This window comes from Protopterus annectens, chromosome 8.part0, assembly GCF_019279795.1.
Source record: "Protopterus annectens isolate FY-2018-M chromosome 8.part0, PAN1.0, whole genome shotgun sequence".
Taxonomy (NCBI): Eukaryota; Metazoa; Chordata; order Ceratodontiformes; family Protopteridae; genus Protopterus; species Protopterus annectens.
The window spans coordinates 1,547,491,761-1,547,505,247 of NC_056741.1; positions in this window are offsets into that span (position 1 = coordinate 1,547,491,761).

Consider the following 13,487-nt stretch of genomic DNA (forward strand, 5'->3'; position numbering starts at 1 on the left):
GCCATCTCTTGTGCGAATATTGTTGGACTTTCACTATATCCCTGTGGTAGTCGGGTGTACGTATACCTTTTGCCCTGAAATGTAAATGCAAACCAATGCTGGCTGTCAGGGTGGATAGGTATTGAGAAAAATGCATTGCTAATATCTACCACGGTGAAATATTTTTGTTGCGGTTTCAAATCATTTAACAAGGTATGTGGGTCTGGCACCGTAGGTGCTCTTGGTATTACCGCATCATTTACAGCTTGTAAATCTTGTACCATCCGCCATTCCCGTTTGCTTTTTACAGGAAATAGAGGAGTATTACATGGTGAATCTAAAGATTCCACCAGTATCCCTTCCTTAAGTAATGCCATTATGATAGGTTTGATTCCCTGTTCCGCATCCTTGCTCAAAGGATATTGTCTTTTTCTTGGTCTAAAGGCTGATTTTGGTGTAATAACTACTGGCCCTGCTGTTCGAATAAGTCCTACATCTGATTTTCCTGTTGACCAAAGAACATTTGGTATTTCACTCAAAGCTTTTTCTTCCTCTTCTATCAAGAACGCCAGTCAGCTGTCTTCACTCTGTTGTAAGTGTACAGCTGGGCGTGCTTGCGTTAACCAATTCAGTTTCTGTTTCTGTACTCCTAAGTCCGATAATTCTGAGTCAGTTAGTCTCTCCCATCCTGTCACTTTGTCGCCCAAGTCTACCCACCTAACATTCTTGTTTTGGTTAGGCTAACGTGTGGTAGTTTTTTGGGTTTGTACAAATTCCAAAACTCCTGAGGTAACGAACAACTCACTACACTGTTGCCCTCAGTGTCCCAGTATAGGGTCCGTAGTATCAGTCTATTTGCAGGATTCCTGAACAACTTTTGTTCGTATTCTTTATCAGGTCCTGGTGTGCTACAATAATATAGGGTACAATGTAATAAATGTTGCTGGTCAACATCGAGGAGAGGCACCTTGCTGGTAGCTACATTCATCAGTTCCTTGGTCACTGCCCCTGGACCGGTTGTAACCAGATCCTGGCTGTACCAATAATAAGCCTCACCCTCCGACCGTATTACAAAAGTATCAGTTTGTCTCTGTGCCTCCATACCGTTCATGGTAGGGACTACTGCTATGCCAAAAAGTTGCATAAGATCTCTTCCTAATAAGTTCATGGGGCATTTGGCAGAAAGTACTATTTTACTTCTTTGGGTCATGCCCGAGACGGGGTCAGTTATTGCTATATTATGGGAAAGTGGTTCCCTGTACAGCTGTCCGTTTGCTGCTTTCACTAATATGTAATCAGGTGACTCGGAATGTTCCGGTAACTTTGAAGGATGTATCAAAGTTCGTGATGCTCCTGAATCACACAAAAATTTGACTTCTCTCCCTTCCACCAGAAGTGTAACTTCCGGTTTCGTGTCTGCTAAATAGAGCTCTAAGCTCAGTAGTGCCAGATCTAAAACTTCACTTTCCCCAACTTCTACATCCAGTTGCATGTCATCTGCTTCTTCTAAGGTATTTACATCATCCCCCTGCTCATTAGTCACACCTGGTGACTGCTGAGCAGCATAACTGTCATAGTCAATCCTCATCTTCCTTATCCTTTTTTCCAGGTGCCTTGCTCCTGCAATCCCTTGCCAAATGTCCCTTCTTACGCAATTGAAGCACTCACCTTTTTCTTTCTGCTCTCATAAATTTCTGAGTTTCTGTCAGGCGTTTGTTACCTTGAGTATTTTGCTTACCCTTTTTGGCTGCTTGTACTACAAAAACTTCCGCACCGTCTTCAGCTGTGAAGACCTGCGTTTTCTTTGTCTTTTTACTGTTAAAATGTTTTTCGGCATGTCTAGCATATTCTAACAAGGCTTGAAGCCTACTTGTTCGGTGATCTATCATGTGCTTCGTGATGAAGCTATTGATAGGGGCAATACAACCTTTCAAAAATGCATTCTTCAATTGTTGTTCATATGAGCTATCATTCTTTTGATTTTCAGGAATAGGCATGCCACTATGGTTATTAAAACATTCTAATAATCTACCATAGTATGCATCCACTGTTTCATTGTCTTGTTATGCGCATTGATTAATGCAAGTCCAGTCTGCCCTAGGTTTCCATTTTTCAGTAATGCGGTCTGTAAGACCCTTCAATCTAGTATCTAGTTCTGCGTCACTATGTGGGAGTGGCCTGTGTTGCGCGTCACGGGCATTCCAGGCGCCACAAATCATGTGCCAGTCTGGACCTAAAATTTGTCTAACTACTCTTTCTACCTCTTCCCCATTTAAGTGGTAACTCAATCTCATACCCTGTAAATCCTGTAGAAATTTCTCAAAATTAATTTTTGGATGGGGAATTCCTTCTGTAGCTTTTCGGATGTCTTCCGGTGTCCATGGTCTATACACTAAGAGAGTTGAGGCCTGGCCCTCCTGTCCTGCCTGTGGGTTTGGTACTTCTATTAATGGACAGATTTCCTCACTCTCATCTAATAAACTTCCGCTTGGCTGAACATCTATAAGCGTTTGACGTGTCCGGGATCTAGTCCCGATAGGTTCTCTTACAAATGGTTGTCTTAATATCCCTGTTGTCTCTGGGTAACGTGGGGGGGGTTCAGCCCGCCCTCCCGCTTCATATTCTGAGTAAGGCATCGGTGGACGTGGTAGGGAGGGACCGATGCTACTATTATGTTATTATCCTCTTTGTCTAAAAATAATGTCTTTGCATTTTATTTTTCTGTTCCCTTGTTCGCTTCCTCAATCCACCTATGTGCTTGAGGAACACCCAACTGTCGTTGTTTTTGCCTGACCTTCTCGTCAGATTTTAACTGTCTCAAAAGTTTTACTAATGACATTTTATCCAATTTACCATCAAAGTCATACTTGTTAACCCATTTTGCAAAATATCTCACATTATCTGCTCTCTGTAATTGCATATATTTTGCATCTTCTGTTAAGGCGGTCACGTGACCCTTTAGTGCATACATTTTTCATGCCTCTGAAAGAGAAAAAAAAGGAGAGAGAGAGAAAGAAAAAGAACAGAACTGTTACGTAACCCTTTCTCTTGTACCACGTGGTATCTTATTCCCCGTATTCACAGTAGTGTCTAGAATGACTGCTTACTTTGCTTTGTTTTATTTCCTGATCTATGACTCAAGATACAATACTTCGACTACCTCTCTCCCTGCTATCACAAACCTTAGCAATAGCACAGTGTAACCTGGTCCCCGATCTAAAACAAAAACAAAGAGAGGAATTCTGCTTACCCGAGCCTCCTGCTTATGTTTGATAGGCTTTTTAGGACCCAGTTTTCCGCTTTTCGGCCACAGATCAGACAAGTGGACAGCCTCTTTAGGCACGACAATTCAGTCGGAGGTCTTTCCTTCTTCTGCGCAGACTTCAGTACCACCTATATATTCTGACCTGTAGCTTACCAAGGGAATTCCGGTCCGAAGGACCAAGATGTTAAATAAATTCGTTAGAGTCAGACTGTAAAAATCATTGAGTTATTCAAAAACAATGTCAATCAATAACAAACAATAATGCAGGAGAACTTGAGTATCTTAACCTCTAATGTACATTAGGAGCCAAAAAACCATACACAAGTTTGTACAGAATTTTGTCTAACTTTATTCACAGAGTACACCTGTTTTATACATGTCATTATCAGTTTTGCCCACCTCACTGGTGTGGTCAGTGACAGGGTCTTTACATCATAGTAATTCATAAAAAGTGCTGAATTTGTGTTTTTCAAAAAGTCTTTTTCCCATGAGAATGTTACAGCCTTGCAAGCAGCTGGTCAGTCACGATGACCTCCTGAGGATGTAGCCAATTCAAGGTTCTCTGATTAGTTCAAATACAATAGATGTATGTCTTCCTTAATGCCTCTCTTTGTCTCCCTCGTTCCCAGCTGCGCACTATCAGAGATAGTGTGCACAAGGCTACTCTCCTGGTGGAGGCAGGAAAGAGGACACACATGCAAACAGATTTATTATTTTCTAACTTTGCAAAATAATCTTTACTTGAAAGACATGAGCCAGGCTGTGTTTGCAAGCTGCCAAGGTCAAATTTCTGATTACACTGCAGCTTGTGCTTCAAGCAATAATATGCAGGTTTATTTCTACTATTATTCTAGTAAGACAGAATTAAATGCATTACATAAACTTTGTTCTCTATTATGGATTTAAGTACATTTATTCCTAACTAAAGCACACATTTCTCTATATATTTGATCACACAACTTATATATGTTTGAATGTTTAAATACACATCTTCCTAAGCAGCACACATTGTAAATATATTTTTCTAGGCTGCATGTATGTAAATATATTTTCTAAGCAGCATGTATAGATTTTTCTAACAGCCTCAAAACTCGGACCGAAGCACAAAAGGAGGGGGAGTATCTATATTCATCAAAGATACCTACACCTCCAGGTTAGTGGCACTGCACGAAGCATCGGAAACCATCCATGTGCAACTAACAGCGGGCAAAACTACCTTTCAGTTTGTAGCCTGCTACAGAATACCCCCCCTATTACAGGAACCCCACTTGGCATTCCTGAGAACACTGGAGAATATGAAGGTCTCTCCAAACACTATGTTATTGGGTGACTTCAACTACCCAAACATTGACTGGGAAAACTGCTCAAGCCCAAACACCCTCGCCCAATGGTTCCTTGAATTTATAAACTCTAACGCAATGGAACAACTGGTCACCACTCCCACAAGAGGGAACAACATATTGGACCTGGTCATCACCAACATGGGGACTCTATGTTCCACAGCAGAGGTAAACCCCTCATTAGTAAGATCAGACCATAAACAAATTTCCCTGGACATCCATATCCCGTCCCCACCCCCAGCCAAGGAAATCACTGTAAAGAATTTCTCAAAAGCCAACTTTGCACTTCTCAAGACTGAGGTGGAATCCTTCAAAGCCCCTGGGCCAGAGGATAATACAGCCCAATCCGCAGAATCCTTTACAAATGCTTTCTATGAGCACCTGCAGGAATGCATGGATCGTGCTATCCCAAATAAAACCAAGACTCACTCCTCTAAAAACAGGAGACTGGTCTGGTGGACCCCGGCCATAAATAAGCTATACAACAGAAGGAGGAAGCTACTACATGACAGAGCAAAATCCCAAAAAGGGAAGGCATCTCTGATCAGTATTAGCAAGAAACTTTGATCCCTCATAAAATCATCAAAGGCCAGTTTCGAAAGAAAAATTGCCCTAGACACTAAAGATAATCACAAGGCCTCCTTTAGTTATGTCAGAAACATGGGTGGAAACTCCCAGATATGCTCTGAATTGTTGCATAATGGTACAAAATATACCGAACCTACAGACATAGCCAACATCCTGGCAGATAAATTCAGTGCAAACTTCTCCCACCCTTCCCCCCCAAAGGAGCAAACGCCTATCCCAACTGAATGTAACCTCCCTGATTTCACAGATGCACAGGTGAAAGCTGCCCTCTACAAAGCAAAAAACACAGCATATATGGGACTGGACGGTGTCCCAGGCTGTGTCTTACATGAGCTCCAAGAAGAACTGAACCCTCACATTAAGTCACTGTTCAAACTTAGCCTTACTACAGGATATGTACCCAAAGAATGGCGTACAGCTACAGTGGTCCCACTCCACAAAGGTGGTGCCACAACGGACCCCGGAAACTATCACCCCATAAGTCTGACTAGTCTGGTCTGTAAAGCTATGGAGCGTATTATCATGAAACTCATAAACAAAGACATTGGGAGCCTCCAGACACTGGACCCTACCCAATTCGGCTTTGTTAAGGGCAGATCTTGCCTCTTAAACCTAGTTGATTTCTTTGAAACAGCTACCAAAGCCATAGATGAGGCAAGGTAGTCCACACAGCCTACCTGGACCTTGCAAAAGCCTTCGACACAATACCCCACTCGGGCATCATAAATAAGCTTACCAGCTTAAATATCAACCCCTATATCACAAGATGGGTTGCAAACTGGCTCAGAGATAGAACCCATATCGTCAGAATTGCAGGTGCCATGTCCGAATCCAAACCAGTTACAAGTGGCATCCCACAGGGCTCAGTTCTGGGACCTCTCTTGTTCAGTATATACTTATCTGAGGTTCAGGCTAACACGGGGGGATTATGGCTGACAAAGTTCGCAGATGACTGCAAACTGTGAGCCATAATCGAATCTCCAGCTGACACAAGCATCCTCCAAAAGGGTCTCACAGAGACGGACGATTGGTGCCAGAGCCACGGCCTCAAGCTAAATGCTAAAAAGTGCATAGTCATCCCCTTTGGGAAAAACAAGGTGCCCACAAATTACCACATAGGTGGTAATCCATTAAGTATGGAAGAAGTAATTAGAGATTTGGGGAAAAACATAGATAGTAATCTCTCCTTTGATAATCACGTTGCCATAGTGGTTAGAAAGACCTTCTATATAGCCCACCTTATCAAGAAAGGGTTTGCATCTAGATCAAGAGAGGTCATTGTGCCCCTCTACTCGTCACTCATCAGGCCCATAATTGAATACAATGCCCCTTTTGGGATGTACCTTACCCGACACCTGCAGCAACTGGAGACACCCCAAAAGTACCTCACCAAGAGGATCTTGGGCTACAAACAGATGTCCTATGCAGCTCGACTAAAGAAACTCCAGCTCTACTCAGTTGCTTACCGCCTACTCAGAGGTGATCTATGCCTGACATACAAATCCATGTCAAACCCAGAATTAATGGACATGCTCCACCTCAAAAAATCCAAGTCCCTTAGAGCTACACACTCCAGGGACCTAAACCTCAGCACAAAAATAAATAGAACATGCTGGAGGGACAGATTCATTTCCCAGAGGCTCCCCTCACTCTGGAATGGAATCCCAATTTATGTTAGACATAGCCCCTTTCTGACCCTCTTCAAGCGAAATTTGGATGCGTGGATGGGAAATCGCAAATTTACCCTGGTGATCTCTCCTGTGTCCCTGCTAGACAGAGGCACAGTAAACTAATCTTAAAAGGGTACCTTCTGTAACCTACTTTGTAGAGGCACAGTAGGCTAATCTAATAGGGAGGCAAAAGCCAAATACACTCTGGCTAGGCTTATAAATGCCCTAGGGCAGATAGCCTAGTGTCTACCTATGAACCTATGAACCTATTAAAACCCAGGACTAAGATCCCACAGCAAACTAAAAAATCCAAACAGATAGTGTTTTTAGCCAAAATATGGAAAAGAACAGAAAAGTACACATTTTTAGCCAAAAATATGGAAAAGAACAGAAAAGTACAAAGAGGTATCACCACAGAGCTCACTATAAGTGCAACTTAAATATTTACGCAGAATTTAAATATTGAAGATATTTAATTCTTTCCTTTTTGATGAAAAGCTAGTAACTCTCAGTTTCACACCACTCCAATTTAGTTTTAGGGTAGCTTAGTGCCAGAAAAAGTAGGTTCACTAGAGAGGCATCCAATATAATAAAGTCAATACTGGAGAAAAGTAAAAGACGTATCACCTGACTAACATCTATAAATGCAACTTAAAGTTTAAGCAGAATTTAAATAGTTGAAATAATTTAATTCTACATCCTTTCTGATGAAAAGCTAGTTCCTCTCAGTTTACATCTCTCCAATTCCCATAGCAAAGACCTTCACTGGGGTTAACACTGTGCAGGCAAAATCAGGCTTGATAGTGAGGTATCCAGTCAAATAAAACAATGTTGGAACTCATTCAGTTTCTTCAGTTTAATGGGGTAGAGTGGGTTGGAGCATACATAGAATGCAAATTTAAGCAGCTAAAGTATTAAAAAAAACAGAAGCACAAACTGGAGAAGAGACATTTTCTTCACTCTACTACTTCTTCTACAGTATAAGGCACCAGAAAAGGCTCATTGAAATACAGAACTTTATCAGTAACAATGGTTATGGAAAATGCAGTAATAACTGACCAAGGCTCAAATCTGGCAGTAGTCCTCCCACAACTGTGAATTAAACTACAATAATATGGCACAACAGGGTTTACTGTATAAATGCAAATGGATTGCTTTTACAAATAAGTCTATATCTGAAAATAGAAGTGCAGAATAAGGCAGAAACCCAATCTTTCCACAATTAATAATTAAGTACAAGACAAAGGTCCAAAAACAAACTAAATAATGCAGACAGATAAGGTTTTTAGATAAAAGATGGAACAGAGCAGAAAAATACAAAGATGTATTACCACACAGGTCAATGTAAGTCCAGTTTATTGATTTTTGCAGAAATTAAATAATTAAAATTGAATTACCTTTCCTTTCTGTTGAAAAGTTAGTTACTTACAGGTATACACTTGTCGAGTTTTTTTACAGATGACTTCTGGGTGGGGTTGCTGACTGTTAGAAAAGGCAGGCAAGCCAGAGAGGCATCCAATTGAATAAGATAATATTATAGCTCATTCACATAATTGAATTTAGGGGGCAGACACAGATTACAAATTTAGGCAGTTAAATGAGAAGCGAAATATAAAGTACAATGTGGAGCAGAATGATTCTCTCAATATGCAACTTCTACTAAAGTTTAAAGCACCAGAACATGAAGAAATTTACTAGTAACAACATACCTCTCAAACTTAGTGGAATAAATCTAGATAAATCTTAAAATAATGGGGAGAACAAGGGATCAAAAATAGGGACAACTTTTAAATATTGCTCTTATAAACTTAAAAAAATTGCTAGAAAAACAATATTTGTGTTGGCATGCATTTTCTGAAGAATATGAAGTTTGAAACTCAAATGTATGTCAGTATTTAGTGACTTTAATCCTAAGTGATTTGCTGGAAAACCACAAATTGTATAAGGAACAGAACAAAACTGTGGGACGAAAATCTGGACATTCTGTGAAAATCTGGGCAGTTGAGCGGTATGAGTAACAATGATTATGAAACAAATGCAGCAATTACTAAGACACAAATCTGGCAATAGCAGTCACTATCCTGCCACAGCTATGAATTAAAATGCAAGACTACAGCCAAGTAGGGTGTAAAGAAATGGATAGCTTTTAAAAGTAAATCTACTTCTGAAAATAGAATTGCTGAATAATGCAGAAATACAATCTTCTGAGAACTGCAAATGACAATACAAGACTAAGGACCCAGAAAAAAAAAACTAAAAATCCAAACAGATAACCTTTTCAGTTAAAAGATGTAAAACAGCAGAAAAGTGTAAGGACATATCATGTCACGGATTACCGTAATTGTAACATAGGTATTTATGCAGAATTGAAATAATTAAAATAATTTAATACCCTTCTTTTTGATGAAAAGCTAATTACTGACAGTTCAACTACTCGCCAATCTATGTAAAAAATACTAAAGGCTGGGATAGCTCTGTGCAGGAAAAAGCAGACATGTTAGTGAGGTATTCAATCAAATAAAGGCAATATTTGTAGCTTTTACAGATGCTTAACTAGGTGTTTTAGTTTTGAATGGAGAAGGTACAGAATGCAACTTTAAGCAAGTAAATCATAATTTGACTATAAAAGAACAGAAGTACAAACTGGAGGAGAGACAATTCTCTCACTATGCAATTTCTTCTAAACCTTAAGGCAACAGAATATGCACAAAATCATCAATAACAATGGTTATGGAACAAATGCAGTAATAACTGATTAAATGTCAAATTTGGCAATAGTAGTATACCACACTGCCACAACAGGGAATAAGGCTACAAGACTACGGCAGAGCAGGCTTTAAAATACATATCGCTTTTACAAATATTTTTTCTTGTAGAAATAGAAATGTAAAATAATGCAGAAACAAAATCTTCCTTAAGCTGTGAATTAAAATACAATACTATGGTATGAGAACAAACTAAAAAAATCAAACAGATTATGTTTTAGCTAAAACATGGAATGCAGTAGAAATGTACAAGAAGTATGAGCACACAAGTCACTCTAAGTGCAAGTTAAATATTTACACAGAATAGAAATAATAAAAATAATTTAATTAGCTTTCCTTTTTAATGAAAAGCTAAATATTCACAGTTTCACACCTTCCAAGTCTTGAATAAAAGACTCAGGGTTGGGGAAGCTCAGTGCAGGAAAATGCATGTTAGCTGGGGAGGCATCCAATCAAATAAGGTATTATACCATGACCCCCCCCAAAACGTGCACGCTGATTGGCCAGCGTGCCCGTTGTAAATCGAGATATACTAATGGAAAAAGGTCCGGTTGCCCGGACTTTTTCCATTAGTATAACTCGTTTTTTTAAAACACTGTCTCGCTATGTTAAAAGGGTTTAACATAGCGAGACAGCTTTAAAATAAGCAACGGAGATCTCTGTTGCTTATTTTAAAGCTGTCTCGCATGTTAAACCCATTTAACATAGCGAGACAATGTTTAAAGCAACGGAGAAAGCAAGATCTCCGTTGCTTTTTAGTCTCGCTATGTTAAATGAGTTTAACATAGCGAGACAGTTAAAATAAGCAACGGAGATGTCCGTTGCTTATTTTAAAACTGTCTCGCTATGTTAAACTCATTTAACATAGCAAGACACTAAAAAAAAGCAATGGAGATCTTGCTTTCTCCGTTGCTTTTGCCCACAGCTCTGATGTACTGCGCAGGCGCAGTACATCAGAACTGCCGCGGATGCCAGACATCTGCGGAAGGGCAGTAAACAGGCATTATACTATGCCATTATTTAAGAAAAGTAACAGTTTCTTTTCTTAAATAATGTCATATAATAGCAATAACCCACTTCTGGGTGTGGGTAATGCTAAATTTACCCACGGTTGGCTTTGTTTGGTCCCTCGGACTTCGCCCTCGGGACCAAACCACGCCAACCGTGGGTAAATTTAGCATTACCCACACCCAGGCGTGGGTTATTGCTATAATATTGGAGTTCTTTCATATAATGTGTTTGTACAGGATGGTGCAGGCAAATAATGCAAATTTAAGCAGGTAAATGTGATGCTCAAAACAAAGAACTGAAGCACAAACTGGTGAAGAAACAATTCTCTCACTATTAACTTTCTACTACAGTTTTAGGCACTTAGCTGTGCAGACATTTGCCTGTAATACTGCTTATGGAAAAAAAATGCAGTAATAAACTACTACAGGCAGTAGTAGTACGCAGTCATGCCAGATTAGTGAATTGAACTAGAAGTATTGCCCAACAGGATTTAAAACATAAACAGATAGGATTTACAAGTAATTCTAATTGTGGAAAGGTGCAGAATAATACAGACACGCAATATCCCCTAACCTGCTAACAAAAATGGAAAACTAAGGTCCAAAGAGAACCTAAAAATGGACACAACTTTGTTTTGATAAAAAAATGCAACATAGCAAAAATGTGTCAAAAAGTATCACCACACTGATACATATAAATGTAACATTTTTTAGCAGAATTTAAATAATTAAATAATTGTATTTATTTTATTTTTGATGAAAAGTTAGTTACTCTCAGTTCTACACCTCTCTAATTCCAGTATAAAAGATGTTTGGTGGGGTTAACACTGTGTATTCAAAAGCAGGCTAGAGATAGAGGCATCCAGTCAAATAAAGCAATATTGGAGCTCTTTCAAATTCTTTAATTTAATGTGCTAGAGTGGAAGGGGGAAGATACAGAATGCAAATTTAAGCAGCTAAAATATAAGCACAATATAAAAAACGAAAGCACAAACTGGATCAGAGACAATTTTCTCATTCTGCAGCTCCTACTACAGAACAAGGCATCAGGAAATGCTTAAATTTGTCAGTAACCATGTTTATGGAAAATGCAGTTATAACAGACTAAGGCTGAAAGATGGTAGTAGTTGTACACAGTCCTTTCACAACTGTGAATTAAACTACAAAAATATGGCCAACAGAGCTTACTGTACAAATGGATAGCTTTTACAAGTAAGTCTGCATGTGGAAATATATGTGCAGAATAATGCAGAAATGCAATCATAAAATAAAAATGTAAACAGATATATTTTTTACCAAAAACATGGAAAAGAGCAGAACAGTATAAAGAGCATCACCACACAAGTCACTATAAGTGAAACTTAAATATTTATACAGTATTGAGGTCATTAAAATGATTTAATTACCTTTTTTTTTTTTTGAAAAAAATTAGATACTCACAGTTCCACACATCTCCAAGACATGTATAAAACACTTAAGGTAGCTCAGAGCAGGTAAAAGCAGGCTAACTAGAGAGGCAGCCAAACAAATAAACAAAATATTGCAGATCTTTCAGATACTTTAGCTTAATGTGTCAGTTGGGGATGGGGCGGCCACAGAATGCAACTTTAAGAAGGCAAATGGTACTTAGAATATAAAAGCATGAAAGCACAAACTGGAGGAGATACAATTATCACACCATGCAGCTTCTACAACAGTTTAAGGCTCCAGGCTATGCAGGAATTTATCAGTAATAATATTTATACAATATCCAGCAATAAATGACTGAGGCTTAATTCTGGTAGCAGAATTACACAGTCCTGTGATTACTATGAATTATACTATAAGATTATGACTGAGTAGGGTTTAAAATACAAATGGATAGCTTTTACAAGTAATTCTGTCTCTGGAAATAGAAGTGCAGAATAATACAGAAACACAATCTTTAACTAAAATAAAAAACTATGAACCCAGAACAAATTAAAACATTTTAACAGATAACTTTTTTTATTTAAAACATAGAAGAGAGTGGAAAAGTACATAGAAGTTTCACCACACAAGTCACTATAAGTGGAACATAAATATTCATGTATAACTGAAATAGTTAAAAATAATTAAATTTTCTTTCATTTTTCATGAAAAGCTAGTAACTCTAAGCTCCCCACTTATCAAATTCTTGTAGGAAAGACATTGACTGGGGCTAGCTTAGTGTTGGAAAAAGCAGGATAGCAAGAGAGGCATCAGACAAAGGCAATACTGGAGCTCTTTCAGATATTTTAGTTTGTTGTTTTTGAACATGGGTCAGTCAGTCCTGAAATATGGGCAAGTACTGCTCTGAAGGGACAAGTGATGGCCTCCATTGCCCTCAGCTGATCAAATGGGAGTCAGGTTGAGATCCCCAAATCTGGAGCTTTGAGATGGGTGCCTCATGGAATCCACTGCAGTGATGCAAACCATCCTGGAGAAGCCAGTGGGGGTCCTTGGGGAAGCCCTCTTTTCCTGTAAAATGCTGAGCACTCTGGAATGGGTTCACCTGAAGAGAGGGGCCCACACCCAGAAAAGCATCATGGTTCTGGCTGCTTCAAGTGAGCTGTCACCACCCTGTGAAAATCCAGGAGAGAGTGTGTAAGTCTTAAGCCAGGCCCTGACCATATCTGCAGCTAGTCTCTAAGGTGAAAGGTGAACAACCTCTGGCATGTTAGAACACTGTAGGTAAGGGAAGTCAGCAAGCCAGATCTGTAACTTTGGGATAAGTATTGGCGCTTTCAGCTGGGTTAGTTGGGCTCAGGTATGAAGTGGATGCTGGGCTTTTTCCATGTTTGGATGAGATATCACCCTCTTGCCATGCCTCACACTCCTAGGGCCAAGGGGTAGCGACAACACTGGATGTG